At 50.1% G+C, this 15151-nt stretch overlaps 1 long non-coding RNA gene across 1 annotated transcript; it reads left to right on the top strand.

Moving 5' to 3' along the window:
* The first annotated feature begins 1984 nt into the window (after window positions 1–1984).
* Window positions 1985–14269, top strand: LOC136334793 (uncharacterized). Its single transcript, XR_010731217.1, has 3 exons — window positions 1985–2167; window positions 12577–13122; window positions 13702–14269. It is a non-coding gene; the product is annotated as an uncharacterized lncRNA (long non-coding RNA).
* The last annotated feature ends 882 nt before the right edge of the window (window positions 14270–15151 follow it).

The following is a 15151-nucleotide window of genomic DNA, read 5'->3' as shown; positions in this document are numbered from 1 at the left end:
GAGCCCTTTCTGCTAGGGGCTTTTGTATATTTTAGAATGCATGAATGTCCTATCGTTTTAAGAGTGTTTGCTCTGTGTGTGTGTGACTTCCTGCAGCCCCTACACCCCTCAAAGGACCTGACACATAGACAAAGCTTAATGGGCACGATCACCTACACACACCTCTGTCTCTGCAGACGCATCGGATTCCTCCTGCAGGTGAACTCCAGGCTCCTCTGCCCAGACTGTGATCCTCTTCTCCGAGCATCTCCGCCGACCGCAGCCCTACCCAGCCTTTCAGCCTCAGTCCTCCAGGTAAGCTTCTTCTCCCTGCTCACACGGGGTCTCCTTTTCCAAGCAGTTCTTCTCTGTACCTGGGCCTCCTCTTCCCCCAATGGCGCACTACGGGTCAGCCCCACTTCACACCGGCCCGTGGTGGTGGGTTTCGGGGGGACGGGGGCAGGTCACCATCACCTCTGTTCCTCCGCAGAGCTTTGTGCCCAGTGATGCTAAACAAATGTTCTCTGACTCTGAGAAGAGCCACGTGAGTTCAGGCGTGGCTGTTTCTGCTTTGGCAGCAAGTTCTTTCTTGTTGGTTGTTGGCAGTGCTTCAGGGCCCATCCATCACCTGCAAGAGTCTGGCCTCTAAGGTGCTGAGCAGGGGACGCAGGGTGCCAGCCCATTCCCGCACCGAGGGAGCCGTGGTGAATGGCTGATCTCAGCCAAGCAGGTACCCTGCTGCCTAATCAGCAGTTTATCACTTTCTCTGTTGGGGGTTGTGTGTTTGCAGCTGCAGCCTTTGCTATTGTCCCAGCCTACAGCCACCACAGGGCATGGAGCCTGGCCCTGATGTAGAGGCAAGTGTCCCGGAGAACCCAGGGACTCCCGCTAGCTCCTGCTCAGAAAACACCTGCCCCTTCCCTGGAGGTGGGTGGAGGCTCCGGGAGAAGCAGCAGAGGCTTGCAGCTCAGGCAGAGAAGCTACCCGACACGTGGTCCATGCACCAGCGGCATGGGCATCACCTGGGGCTGATGAGAGATCCGGAGCTCTGAATCATGACCTGCATTTAGGGAGGTTCCGTGGAGTCACACCCACCTTATAGGTGAAAAGCAGCTCCAGTTAATCCCTGGGCTTGTCAGGGAGGGATCAGCCCCACTGGTGCAGGCCCAGGGTGTGAACCTGCAGCACCTGGGACGGAACGTCCGGAGGGTTCAGCCAGGGATGCGCTCAGGCATCAGCCCTGAGGCTTGGGTGGTATTTCATGGGTTTATGGCAGGAGACCAGAAATGCTCCGGTGTTGGCTTATTTTTCACACACGCAAGAATGACAAGTGCAGAATAGGAATCAATACCCACTTTATTAATAGCTGAGGCACAACCCAGTAACCTCTTTGCAGAACTAGGATGAGAGCTGGGTAGGCGTCCACAGTCGCAGTCCCTAATCCCAGTCCTGAATCTGGGTCTCAGGCTGCACGGGAGGGTGAAGTTGAGGGCAGAGCTGAATGCCAGGGCTCCCGAGGCTGACCCTCAGGCTGCAAGCCCTCGCAGCCACAAGAGGATTGGAGAGACAGGGAGGCAGGACTCAGATTCGGGGAGCCAGAGGGGAGGGGGGAGAAGCCACAGTCCGGCTTCACCATCCTCTTATGGCGGCAGATACCGTCCTGCCCACAGAATGCCGAGTCCTCAGAGAGTGCCTTGCCCTTCTCTGCTCACTCCATGACCCATTAGAATTCTCTTCTTACCTTTCCAGTTACTAAGTTAACAACTTTACACACAATAAGAGATCCTTCCCAGCAATTTCTCTCTGTTCTAGTAAGTGCTGTGGTTTCCTCTCTTGCTGGCCATGTGCCCTGAATGGGAGCAGACACCCTACTTCCTGACCCATCAGAGGGGAGCATGTCAATCCTGGCTGACCAATTAGCGTCCTTCCAGGGATGTGTTTAAACTGGAGCTTGGCTCAAGGAGAGGAAGTGGTCTCTTTCTGCTCTCTGTTGGTGAAGCGGGGTGACAGTGAGCATGGGGGCTGTCCGTGCCCGGTGGGAGGAGGGCTGAGGGGACACTGCCAGCACGCAGGTGGTGGAGGGGGTGGGGCAGATACAAGAAATCCACAGAGAGTGCCTCCTCATCTCCTTGGAGGCCTGTTTCCACGGGTGGAGCAGCCCTGATCCTGCGCCTCGAGGCCAGATTGGGTGAGCTAATCTCTGTGTCTTTCTACTAAATGTCACCTCCTCCTCTTACCCACTACCCTAGCTGAGCTGGCTCTCACTTGCAACCCCAAGTATGCAAATAACACATAGAGTGTTGGATTTCTTGCCTCCGGGTTTGTTTCTTTCTGACCTGGGTTTCTTCAGTGCCAGTCCACAGCCACTGAGACCTTCACTGATCTTGACAGTCTGGACCTGGATGATGGGGCCTCTCTGGGGTGAGAACCGAGTCAAGGCTGCAGGGCTCTTAGCTCTGGAGTGACACGGGCCTCTGGTAGGTATAGGTGGTGTCTCCTCATGGCAGGTGGCTGGCACAGGATGGTGGCTGGCATGAAGGAGCTCACTGTTGGCTGTGTTAAAGAACAAAATTCAACCCAGTGAGTCTGAAGTTAATGTGGAGATCTAATTGGCTTTACTGAGCAATTCATGAACTGGGCAGCATCCTATCTAGCAACCACAGGGTGGGACAAAAGTAGGCTTACGGTTGTGAATACGTGAAACACAGAGTTTCTTCTTGTGTTATTATCAATCATTGTATAGTTTTCCATGCCAACAACTGTAAACCTACTTTTGCCCCACCTGTACAAGGGCGCTCTGAGGGGTTCTTCAAAGTGGAAGGTTTTTATAGGGAGAAGGTAGGGCGAGGGAGCTATGAGCAATAGCAACAAAAGGGTCACTTTTAGACCCGGGCACTTCCTTTTGGAGGGAAGGGAGTGGCAAGGATTGTTACTGTGCAGGTTGCCTCTTCTTTCTGTGGAGGATGGACAGGGTCCAAGAGACAGATTAGCTCAGTGGTATCGACCGGAAAAATCCAGACTGATTGATTAGGCTGATGTTTCTGGGAGAGGCTGACACAGCAATCACGTTAGGTATTAAGTCTAGGTTTGGTAGCGTGGTCTCTAGCACAGGTAATGCCATTTTGGGCCTGTGATCTGCTCCTTAACAGCTGGTACAAGGGGTCAACTGAGCACGTGATTCAGAGCCTCTGATCAGTCTCCATCTCTAATCAGAGACGCAGCAGGGCAGCCCCGTGGAGGGAGCCAGTCCCATCCAGTGGTGAAAGCTTCGTAGGGAGACCACCTCTCCCTGGGGCTGCTGGCGTTCACACTTTCACTCTGACCAGCTCTGTGTACATCAGCGAGCTCCACTATGTGGATCCTGACTATGAATAGAGCCTCCTCAGGCACTGCTACCTCCCCCGCCCATTGAACTATCGGTCTTTACAGCTATGCAAATCAGGCAGCCCTCACAGGCTGAGCTGAAATGGTCTTTACAGCTATGCAAATCGGGCAGCCCCCGCAGGCTGAGCTGAGATGGTCTTTACAGCTATGCAAATCAGGCAACCCTCACAGGCTGAGCTGAGATGGTCTTTACAGCTCTGCAAATCGGGCAACCCTCACAGGCTGAGCTGAGACGGTCTTTACAGCTATGCAAATCGGGCAGCCCCTCGCAGGCTGAGCTGAGATGCGCAGGCCCTTTCAGCAGCTCTCCCAAGTTGTGGACGAGGTGCTGTGGGCAGAAGTGGGAATGAGCATCAGCATCCCCACGTTCCTATGCTCCCCAGGGCGGTCCAGCCCCTGGTGTCTGGACTCTCTGGCACCAGGAACAGCCCCGTTGCCATTTGCTGAGCATTTACCAGCTGCTGGGCACTCTGCGTGTATTATCATAGTTACTCTTCGCAAGCCTAGGAGGTAGATACTTTTTTTAAAAATGTGGGTTTTTTTTTAAGTTTTAGAATTACAGAAAAACTGTGAAGGTAATTCAGAGCGTTTCTGTATACACCATATCCTGTCTCCCCTATTATTAACATCTCTCATTAGTATGGTACTTCTGTCACAATGACTGATTTCCTATTGATACATTATTATTGACAAAAGTCACCACTTTATTCAGATTCCCTCCGTTTTTACATAATGTCGTTTTTCTGTTCAGGGAACCCATCTAGGATGTCACAGTGCAGTTAGGTTCCTCTTGGCTGATGACCTTGGCCGTTTTGAGGAGTACTGATCAGGTATTTTGTAGCATATCTGTTAATGGTAACGTGACTGATGTTTCGCTCGTGATTATAACAACCTTCAGGTGTTGGGGGAAGAAGACCACAGAGGTAACATGCCATTTTCATCACATCCTGTCAAGGGTGCATCCTACTATGATGACAATCACTGTTGTTAGTGTTGGTCACTTGGCTGAGGTAGTGTTTGTCTCGTTTCTTTACTATAAAGTCAGGCTCTCCACCCCCTCCCACGCTGTCCCCTTGGGAGGTGGTCACCATGCGGAGCCCACACTGCCCTGTGGGCAGAGCAGCTCTATAAATGATTTGGAATTCTTCTGCATGGAAGATTTGTCTCTTCTCGCTTATTTATTTATTTATTTTTGTAACAGAGACAGAGAGAGGGACAGATAGGGACAGACAGGAAGAGGAAGAGATGAGAAGTATCAATTCTTTGTTGTAGCACCTTAGTTGTTCATTGATTGCTTTCTCATATGTGCCTTGATGGGGGGGGGGGGAGCTACAACGGATTTACTGACCCCTTGCTCAAGCTAGCGACCTTGGGCTCAAGCTGGTGAGCTTTGCTCAAACCAGATGAGCTCATGCTCAAGCTGGTGACCTTGGGGTTTTGAACCTGGGTCCTCCGTGTCCTAGTCCAACACTCTATCCACTGTGCCACCACCTGGTCAAGCCCATTTATTTATTTTTCTAATCATTTCTTCATGTCAGTATGGACTCGTGGGTATTTACTTTGTGCTTTGCTTTGTAATCTAACGCTCCTTTATCAATTTTGTTGCTCAGATTGTTTCAGTTTTTGCTGTTGGGAGTTCTGTTCTTTCTGTCCCCTCCTGTGTCCCTTTGACAGATGGCTCCCTCCCCCCATCACTGTGGGTTGGGTGGTTTTTTGTTTTGTTTTGTTCTCAGTACTTTCTTACTTTCGGGCAGGAGCCCTGGTTCCTTTTGTATTAGAGAATAGTTTTAGAAACCAAGGTCTGGGAGCCAGGTGTCCCTATCTAACAGCGAAGGAGACTGCAGCTTGGAGAGGTTGAATACTTTGCCCAGAGTCACGTGACTGTTTTATGTCTCACTCTGTGCTCATTTCGTCAGAAGGCCTCACCTGTCTGCCTCCCTCCACCTTATTCTTAGTCTCACCCTAAGCACAGTGTGTCCGGTCGTAGGACAAGAGGGGAGGCTGTGCCTGCAGCATCAAGCACTGCACCCACGAGCTGTGGTTACTGTTAGCACTGCCTCATACTCTACAAAAGAAGGTGCATGTGCGTGCGCCCGCACAGACGCCCCCAGGCCCGTGCCATGTTCAAGGAGCGGCCGACTCCGGTGGGAGCGTTTCCAGTCTCCCTATGTTCATCTTTGTCCAGGCCCAAGGCCTGGAGCTGAGTCAGGAGGTTCTCAGAGAGCCAGGTGTCTGCAGCCCTGGAGCGAGAACGGGTCAGCACTGCCACCTGCCATCTGGCCTCCCTCTTCCACCTGGGCCGCCATCGGCAACCACCTGCTGGGGTTGGAGGTGGACCTGACGCCTGGAAATGGCTAGAAGAATTCTGAGGCCCAAAATGAAACGAGAAATAAAAGGCTGAGCCGGCCAGAGAAAGTGGGAGCGTGGCATGGCCCCAGGGAGAGCAGGGGTGTCTGCGCCCGCACTGTCTCTGGTGGCTGCCCGGTCGGGGCAGCTCGGGGAAAGCGAAGCGCAGCTCTCTGCAGCCCCTGAGCAATCCGCTCCTGAGTGCAGCCCTCACCCCTGGGCCCCCCGGCCCCCGTTCAGTCCAGGCGTGTCTTCCCCCAGTAACCTGCTCCCTTCCACCCAGTGCTCGACTGCTGGCGTCTTCAATGGGAGGGTTCCCAGGGAAGTGCTAGACCTGCCCTTGAGGAGAAAGTCAATAAAATGTTATTGAGTGAAAAAAGAATGAATCAACGAATCAATGAAAAGTTATTAGAGTAAAATACTGGCATAGGAAACAGTGCATATGCACCCACGCTGCTCCCTCCTGCAGGGCCGCCTGGACATTGAAAATCAGCGTGGCAGTCAGCCCTGCTGCAGGGCTCGCCCACCCCGCGGCCCCGGCAGGACGCTTGAAGCTTTACTAAGGTGACCAACTATTTTACAATGGAAAGGAGGACAAAAATAAATTGAAGAAAACAATATCGTAAATAAAAGAAACATTTTATTCATTGCAACAATAATGCACTGTAATATGATAAATGCATAATAAAAACATTTGTAATATTTTATATTGTAATTATGCTTACACACCTATTAATTTTTAATAATAATTGTAAGAAAACAGTACTCATTTAGATACAGATATGTCACATCACACACAATGGATCGACTCTGCATCGATCGAATACGGACATTTACAGATTAGTCTTCCAATATCAAAAAGGAGGACGTGTAGGAGGACACTTTTCGTGGGCAAACAGAACTTACAAAAGAAGGACTGTCCTCCCTAAAGGAGGACGACTGGTCACCTTAGCTTTGGAGGCTTTGGAGCCCCGGTGCCTGAGGAGCCCATGAACTGGGCTTTCCTAGAGCCAGACCCAGGTCTTGTCCTGGGCCCTGCGCGCCTGCCAGCAGGCCTCTCATTCGGCTAATGGCACCAGGTGGCTTGAAAGAGAGTGGGGAGGGCCTGAGCCAGCTGCTGCTCCCCGGCCCCAGCCGACCCCGTGGGGAACAGTAATCAGCAGTATGTGGGCGAGTCTCATCTTTCTCCTGTCTGACCAGGGCCAAGGACCTTGCATTTTACGGGCTTATTTGAGGATTGGATTCTCTATTGGAAACACCCTGGGGTTAATATATGATAAGGGCCAAGTTATGTGTATTCCACTCCCAATTTTCTTTAGAACCTCTCAGTTGCCACCTAATTGGACAGGAAGTTTGACCCCATGGAATAAAAAGACCAGCACAGGGCTGGCATTGCCTAACCTGTGTCATCACTCTGAGACCAGAACTCACCTGCACGGAACCTTGAGATGGGTCAGCCTGCCCTCCCTCCTCTGTCTCCTGCTACACTGTGGGAAAGAAGCTGTGCTCCCCTCCCCAGGGAGCTTGTGATACTTAGCTAATGGCACAGGGTGGTAAAAGCCTCTGTTCCTCCAGGTGGAACGTGGATCTGCAAGTTCCAGCAGAGACGAAATCTGCTGGTGGGCTTCCGTTTCAGGCTCATGTGCTGCTTCTGCTGTGCGAAGAACTCAGCCCGCCGGGGTCCTGAGTGGAACACAGGAGGTGACAGGCCCCCGAGAGGTATTTGGGCAACAAAAGAGCCCACATGTGTTTTTATGACATCCCACCGAGTCCATGATGGAGTTCCACTCTTGCAAAAGCCTTTCAGTGTCAACTATTTAGGTGGTTTCCAAATTTCCCTTTTTGCAAATAATGCTGGCACCGACATTCTCGTACATAAATTTTAACTATATCTCTGACTACATTTCTACAAGCCTCTTTCTAGTTGACAGGTTATGGACATTTTGGTAAATATTGTTAAGTTTCTTTCCACAGTTTGGAGGCCCATTATTAGGAGAGGACCCGTGACATGGCATGCTTCTCAACACTGTAGACCATTTTTTTCTGATCATTGATGGTTCGGTGGGTCCCAAATTCTTTTTGCCCAAGATCGGGCTGGGCCAGTGAGGTCTAGAAGATGCGTGATTGAATTGACTAATGACAGAAATCAGGAAATGGGAGATAAAGGCGGGAGTATGGATGTGAACGAAGTCAGGAAATTATATCCTAGAATAACTAGGATATTGCAAAGAACGATAATAATAATGCAATTGCTATCATTTATTGAGTATTTACTATTTGCCAGACATTTTTAGGTACAGTATTTTATTTCTCATGGTAACTCCAGGGGATGTATACTATTTATATCCCCATTTTACAGAAAATGAAGCCCAGAGAAGTGAAATAATTTTCCTGATGTCACCCAGTGAGTGAGGGGCCAAGGTGGATCCCGAGTTTACACACTGTGCCCTCCGAGGTCAGAGCTCTGGCAGACGGAAGAACGAAGCTACCGCCGGTGGCAAGCACAGAAGCCACCGTTTGGGTCTCTTTGTGACAAGTGTGTAGGGCAGAGGCATGCCACAAACTTTTTAGGATACACCGTCCAGAGTTTACAAAGACTGAGTCCTGCTCATTGATGTCTGCCATGTCAACCCATGGTTGCCCTGTGCTGGGCTGGGTGACAAGCCCAGGGTCTCCCCCTCTGAGAAGATTGCTACCTAAGATAGGCGGGAAGAGGGGCTCCACAGACCCCTCGGGTTCAAGGCACGGTGTGTAAGTGCTCTCAGTGATTGGCTAAGAAAGGGCTAAGAGGGGCTTTGCGGGGAGTCAAGGAGGGCCTGGAAGACGGTAGCATTTGAGAACACAGAGAAGACTGGGGGGGAATTTAACAGCAGAAAATGTGGCGAGCACACGCCCGTCTACTGTGCAGCGGCCTGGGAAGTGTGTGAGGAAAGCCAGAGCTCTGACTGCTCCGCTGGGGAGGCTGTGCCTAGACGCTCCGACTTCCCTCCGCAGCCTGGGTTGGACAATCAGGTGTGGGGCCTAGCAGTAGAGAGGCTGTCAGTCACTAAGCTGTGGGTACATAACTTGGACTGCAAAGGCATTCCTAGTGGAGCCCTTGTCAGCCCAGGGAGGGCTTTGCAAAATCTCTTCCACCTGTAGGTCACCAGGCTGACTCTGCTCCCATGCAAAGCATTCCTGGGAAAATGGTCCGCACCAGAGTGACAGATGGCCATTTTATCAAGGCTGATACTTCAACTGCCAGGCTGGTGTTTTTTTTAAAGATTTATTTTTATTAAAGGCTATTTTATTATCAGTCTGAGATTGCTCTATCCAATCAAACTCTCTGTGATGATGGGAATGTTCTATAATCTGCTCTGTTCAGTGGGACAGCCATTAGTCACATGCAGCCATTAAGCACCTGAAATGTGACCAGGGTGACTGAGAAACTGAAAATTTCAGTTTACTTAATTCCAATTCATTTAAATTTCAATGGCCATGAGTGGCTAGTGGCTACAGTATTGGACAGTGCAGGGCTCGGGATCTTGTATCAAAATGGAGATTCCCACAAATCTGTGGACACTAAAACCATTCCTCAAGTCCTCTGTTTGACATTTACAGGAGCCTGGTCATGTAGAGCAGGGGAATCTCATGCAGTGTTTTGGAAAAGGGCAAGCAAACAATATTAATAGCTGTGCTGTTTGTAAACCTGTTAGTTACCAGCTATAGGGGGACCAGTCAGCTTGAATGTGGCAAGTATGGAGCAGAAAACACTGAATAGTCCTGAGACTCAGAACTGAAAAATGTCAAGATATTTGCTTTTGATCATTTTATTGTCACCACCCAAAAGACTGTTTTTCCCCCCTTGATCACAGATATTAAGTCTCATCTTTTGTACTTTTATATTTTAGGAGTAAGAATTCCTTGGGTGCTCACCATGTGCCATACACCTTACACATGTTATCTTTAATCCTCACGTCAACTCCCCAGGTTGGGTATAACTGAGGCCATTTGCGTTTGAGGTAACTGAAGCTCAGAGAAGTTAAGTGATCTGATGAATGGTCAAGTTCCAAACTCCGTGTTCTTTGTATTCTGAGTCTATCTTTAAGAACACGAGAAGGCGATACCCCAGACACCAGAGAGTACTAAACATAGCTTGTCCTGGACTCCACACAGAGATCACAGGATGACAAGTTATCAGAGCTGGAGGAGGACTCAGAGATCCTCTTGTCCAAATGCCTATTTTACAGGGATTTCCCTACGTGAGCCTCTGAAGCCAGTGTGAACTCTTTGCCAGCCACTGACTGGCACTGCTGACTAGCGCGTTAGCACCAGAGGTAAGGGGATAGGATGGCACAGTTACTTGTAATGATTTATGTTGGACTCTACCATTTGCTTGAATTCCAGAGTAGAGTCACAGTCAACTGTGCAGCCCAAAATAATTCCAAAGTACTCATGGTCTTTACTCGCATTTTTCTAACCCAATGAAGAGGACTATCGTCCCAGCTGCTAGGTTCTCTCTTAAAGCCCTTGGGAAAACTCCTGACTATCTCCACTCCTAGTCTCTTCCCCCTCATTCTGTCAGACTTTCTCAGTGGACTCTTCCCTGCCTCTCTCATCTCTCTGATTCACTCTTCTTCGCCCGTGACTCCCCAGAAAACCATTTTGTCTGGACAGGTTCTCTCTTGGCAGGACTGGGGGCAGAAGAGGGGGAAGGAATAAAAATTCTGGCTGGCAGAGATAGAGTTAGCTGCACTGTGCCGGCTTTGGGCACAACCCGAGAACATTCACATCCCATCTCGTCACAAAATGCAAACGTGGCATGTGACCAGGGAAATCTGCCAAATCAGCTGCCCCTTGCTGTGGTGAACAGTTAGCGGCCAACCTAAATCCATTTCTTCATGCCCTTTCCTTGCTAATGCCACCCTGGTTTGATTTGAGATAGCAAAGGGACCAGATTCAGATGATGGAGCAGGGTTCGTCTAAGCCATTCATGACTCTCCTGCTCCCTTCCACAGGCTCGTGACTTTACCAATCTCCCTGGCTACTGGTGGTGGCCATGAGAGCTGGTTTGGCCGAGGACACTGTGGTAGGCAGAATAATAACCTCCAGAAAAGGTCTACATCCTAATCCTCAAAAACTGAGAATGTTAGGTTACATGGCAAAGGGGGAATTAAGCTGTAGTCAGAATTAAGTTTGCTCATCAGCTGACTTTTATTTATTTATTTATTTATTTATTTATTTATATATGACAGAGACAGAGGGACAGATAGGGACAGACAGGAAGGAAGCGAGATGAGAAGCATCAATTCTTCATTGCGGCATCTTAGTTGTTCATTGATTGTGTTCTCATATGTGCCTTGACTGGGGGGCTATAGCAGATCAAGTGACTGCTTGCTCAAGCCAGTGACCTTGGGCTTCAAGCCACTGACCTTTGGGCTCAAGACAGTGACCATGTGGTCATGTCTATGATCCCACACTCAAGCCAGAGACCCTGCACTCAAGCTGTAGAGCCTCACATTTCTAGCCAGGCAGGTGTCCAGACTGAGGCTGCTCGCTGCTGTCCGATGCCCCAGGGCTTGCCGGAGTCTGTGGCCCCTCCTTGCCTGTGGGCTCCTGTAGGCCGCCGCTGCCTCCGGCACATGTGGACAAGAGAAGTAGGGAGAAGAGAGCTGCTGGATACAGACTCTATGAAGCAAGATGCCCAAACTGCTCTGTGCTGACCCAGCCACAAGCACGAAGGTGGCACCTACTACATACTCAGCCTTAGGAACTCCTGTCACACTTCTCTGCTCATTCATTCGTCCAGCAGATCTGGACAGAGCCTACTGAAGTGCCAGGCCAGCCCCAAGCGCCACCCATCAGGGGACACTGCAGGGAGGAAGCAATCCCTCCCCTTGCAGAGTTTATATTGAAGTGGGGGAGACACAAGAAAAAAATAAGTTAAACAGAAAGTAAATTGCATAATTTGTTAGAAGGCATTAAGTGTTATGGGAAAGAACAGAGCAAGGTGCCCGGATGGGGATGGAAGAAGCTGAGGGGGGGGAGGGGTTTGCAACCTAAAACAGCAGCAGGGCAGGCCTGCCCACGAGCTGAGCTTTCTGCAGGGGCGGGGGTGGATAACAGCATTACTGAGATCTAATTCACATACCATGGTCCATTTAAAATATACAACTAAGTGGTTTTTAGTATATTCATAGTTTCATACAACCACAATTTCAATCAATTTTAGAACATTTTCATCATCCCCAAATGAAACACTGTCCCCATTAGCTGTCACTCCCCATTCCTCCCTCCTTCCAGCACCAGGCAACCAATCTATTTTCTGTCTCTACCAATTTCTCTGTTCTAAACATTTCCTGCAAATGAAATCGCACTATCTGTGGCCTTTGTGACTGGCTTCTTTCACGTACAGTAGTGTTTTCAAGATTCATCCGCACTGTAGCATGAATTAGTACTTCATTGCCTTTTTATGGCCAAATAATATTCCATTGTACGGATAGACCACATGTTGTTTATCTACTCATCTGTTGATGGACACTTGGGTTGTTTCCCTGTGTTGATGATTGTGAATAATGCTGCTGAAACATTTGACTACAAGTTTTTGTGTGAAAAAGGTGACTTTTAAAGAAAGATGTGAAGGAGATGAGGGAATTAGCCAGGCACGGATGTTTAAAGGCCCTGGGCTGGGAGCCGGTGAGGTGTGTTTGAGGAAGGCGCGGAGGCCTCCAGGAGGCGGTGTCGGGGTGAGGGGGAGAATGGCGGGACTGGGGGCTGAGGGGCACATGGAGCCACGGCAAGGACTGGGGCTTATCCTTGGTAATGTGCGAGCATGGGCGGGTTCTGAGCAGGGAAATGACATGTCTAATTCTCTGTTCCATCCCACAGGTTCCCTGAGGTGAGGGGGACGATGAGGAAACATTGGATAGGCTGGAAGAGAAGAGGGCAGAGGAGCGTGGAGAGCCCCTAAGAGGTCGGGAACCCCGCTGAGCAGGGTGGGGGGGGGCAGCCACGCCCAAGATCCCCCCTACCACCCAGGCACAGCGTGGCAGCCGCTGGGAGGAGCCGGAGACCTGACTGCGACTGCGCAAGAGTGGGGCGGACAGGCTTCCACGCTCCAGTCCTTCTCCCTTCTCCGATGATCACTGCCTCACACTGGTCCGGAGAAGCACACCCTCTGACATCCTGCGGGGGCAGGTGACGGCAGGTAGGCAGGTACTGTCGCATGCTCAGGAGCTCCACGCCCTCTGTCATCTGCTCTGCCTCCCTCCGACTCCCACCCGGTGCCTCAGCTCACAGTGAGTCAGCTTCCACGCCAGGAACTCCACGGAAACTGCCGCTCCATTACCAGAGAGCTGAATCGCCTAGCCTCCTCTTCAGCCTTCCAGACCTCCCTGTTCCTGCCCTGCAGAGCTTCGCTGCCCAGATACGCAGGTATCCAGGCACCCGCAGCAGGGACCTCAACCAGGAGCAGGTCGGAAATGCAGAATGCCAGGCCCGTGCCCAGCCCCACAGAGACAAGCTGCACTTTCACAAGGCGCCTGGGGACCAGTTCCTTTCTCTGCTTTAAAGGAGTGCTGTCCCTTTACATGACTTCACCTCCCAGGCTCCCCACAGACACAATCAGAGCTCCAAACCTGCTTTTATTTCTCTCTGGTCTTGGGTTTCTCGGGTCAGGTTCCAGTAGGCCAGGAAGTTGGGACGGAAGAGTCAACACAGGAAAGTGGGAGGGGGTCCCTACGGCTGGTCCAGCAGCCTGGATGGCTCAGTGGCAAGCAGCCTAGTTCTTTTTGTTCAAAGAGAATGTATTTGAAGGATATCAGATTTTTACAGAATGAATACAAGTCCGAGGAGCCAGGCTTGGAAATGGCTGGGCCACTTCAAACCCAAAGAAGCAGGATAGACAAAAAAAAAAAAAAGTGGTCTATGGTGGAGGTGGAACAGTTTGCTCAGACAGAATGCTGAAGCCATGGGAACCCGACCCTTCGGTCTTTTTCTTTTATTCTGTTCCAGATTCAAGTTCCAGGCAGGGCTTGTAGACTGGCCCAGCCGGAGGCGCAGGCCTGCTCCTTCACTGGGGATGAAGCCAGACCGTACCTATCGGGGAGGAGGAGCCTCGAAAGGAGACCTGTGTGCTGTTAGAAAGGGCAGAAATAGAAGCCACAGAACAAGGTCTCTTCAGCCAGTATCGCTACTTCCCTCTATTTTGATTATTGAACCACTCGATTATGTCGGTGTCAGAGCTGGTTTTCCGCAATCACAGTCCTGATGTAGTCACCCTCTTCCTGATGGTCCTGTCTGGGCAGCCAGCATACAACAGTTTCTGGTCTCCTAATTCGCAGACCACCGCTCTGCCTCCTACAGCCCTTCATTCTGCCTCTTTCCCTCCCTTTGAACTTATACTTGTGCATTTCTCAAGGTTCCTTTCCTGATCTCTTCTCTTTTTATCTTACACTCTCTGTTTACATATCAGCTGTTTCCCTGCCCTTTGGGGGGCTCTGGGAGACACTGTCTCCCATATACTTCTCTCCTTTGCTGGAGCCCTTCATTTCCGGATTCCTAATGGATGCTGGCACATAGATGACCCAACCCACACCTCAATGTCAGGGTCTTTACCAGAATTCATCATCATTTTCCTAAACATCTTCTATTTTTGTTACCAGAGGTAATGAAAGGAGTCCATTTGCCTGCACATATCAAAGCCCAATTAAACATGACAGGAGTTTGCAACCAAGAAAGTAACGGCTTTGTTAATTGAAGAAATGGTGCCAAGCCTGGAGTCCACAGGTAAGCTAGTGCTCAAAGACCTGGCTCCCGGATGGCTGTCAGGGGATGGATTATATAAGGACAACATCATTACTCTAAAGCAGTTGGGGTCATGGGCTTTGCAGATTGGTTGGGGCCAGGGTAGGGAGTCGCTGATCATTGTATCAGGTCCTGGTGTCAGCCATGGCGGTATTCTGTCTGGTTTCATGGAGGCGTGATCCTTAGGGTTCTGCCTTCACGGGCCTAGGGCTGAAACACAAATGAAGTCGAGACCTTGTCTTCAGCTTGACCAAAACTCTGTTTCTGTGGTCAACAGACCTGAGGCTTTGTTCTGGTCAGATTGATACTGACCAGCATCTGATGTCCTATGAGCTTAATGATTAAGTAAGGGGGATGGACAGAAAAGAGAAAGGTCATGTTAAAGGAATGAAGTTTCTATGTGGTTACGCTTTCCATATTCCTGATTTTGAGAACTGTATTCTTTCCCGTCACAAGCTTAAGAGCTCCTTGGCTCTCTTCCTCTTGCCTGGCTCCCATAGTCAACCCATCAGCTGCACAACCTCTCAAATCTGTCGTATTCTCTACTATGTACTTCTGTTCTGGCAAAGGTCTCTATGACTTCTTACTAAATGGTCATTTTGCTTTGGGTTTTCCCACATTATTGCTGGTAATCAGCAATATTGTGATAGTCTCAAAA

Source organism: Saccopteryx bilineata, chromosome 4 (assembly GCF_036850765.1).
Source record: "Saccopteryx bilineata isolate mSacBil1 chromosome 4, mSacBil1_pri_phased_curated, whole genome shotgun sequence".
Lineage (NCBI taxonomy): Eukaryota > Metazoa > Chordata > Mammalia > Chiroptera > Emballonuridae > Saccopteryx > Saccopteryx bilineata.
The sequence above is the reverse complement of the archived record's forward strand: the minus strand, read 5'-3'. Positions and strand labels throughout refer to the sequence as shown.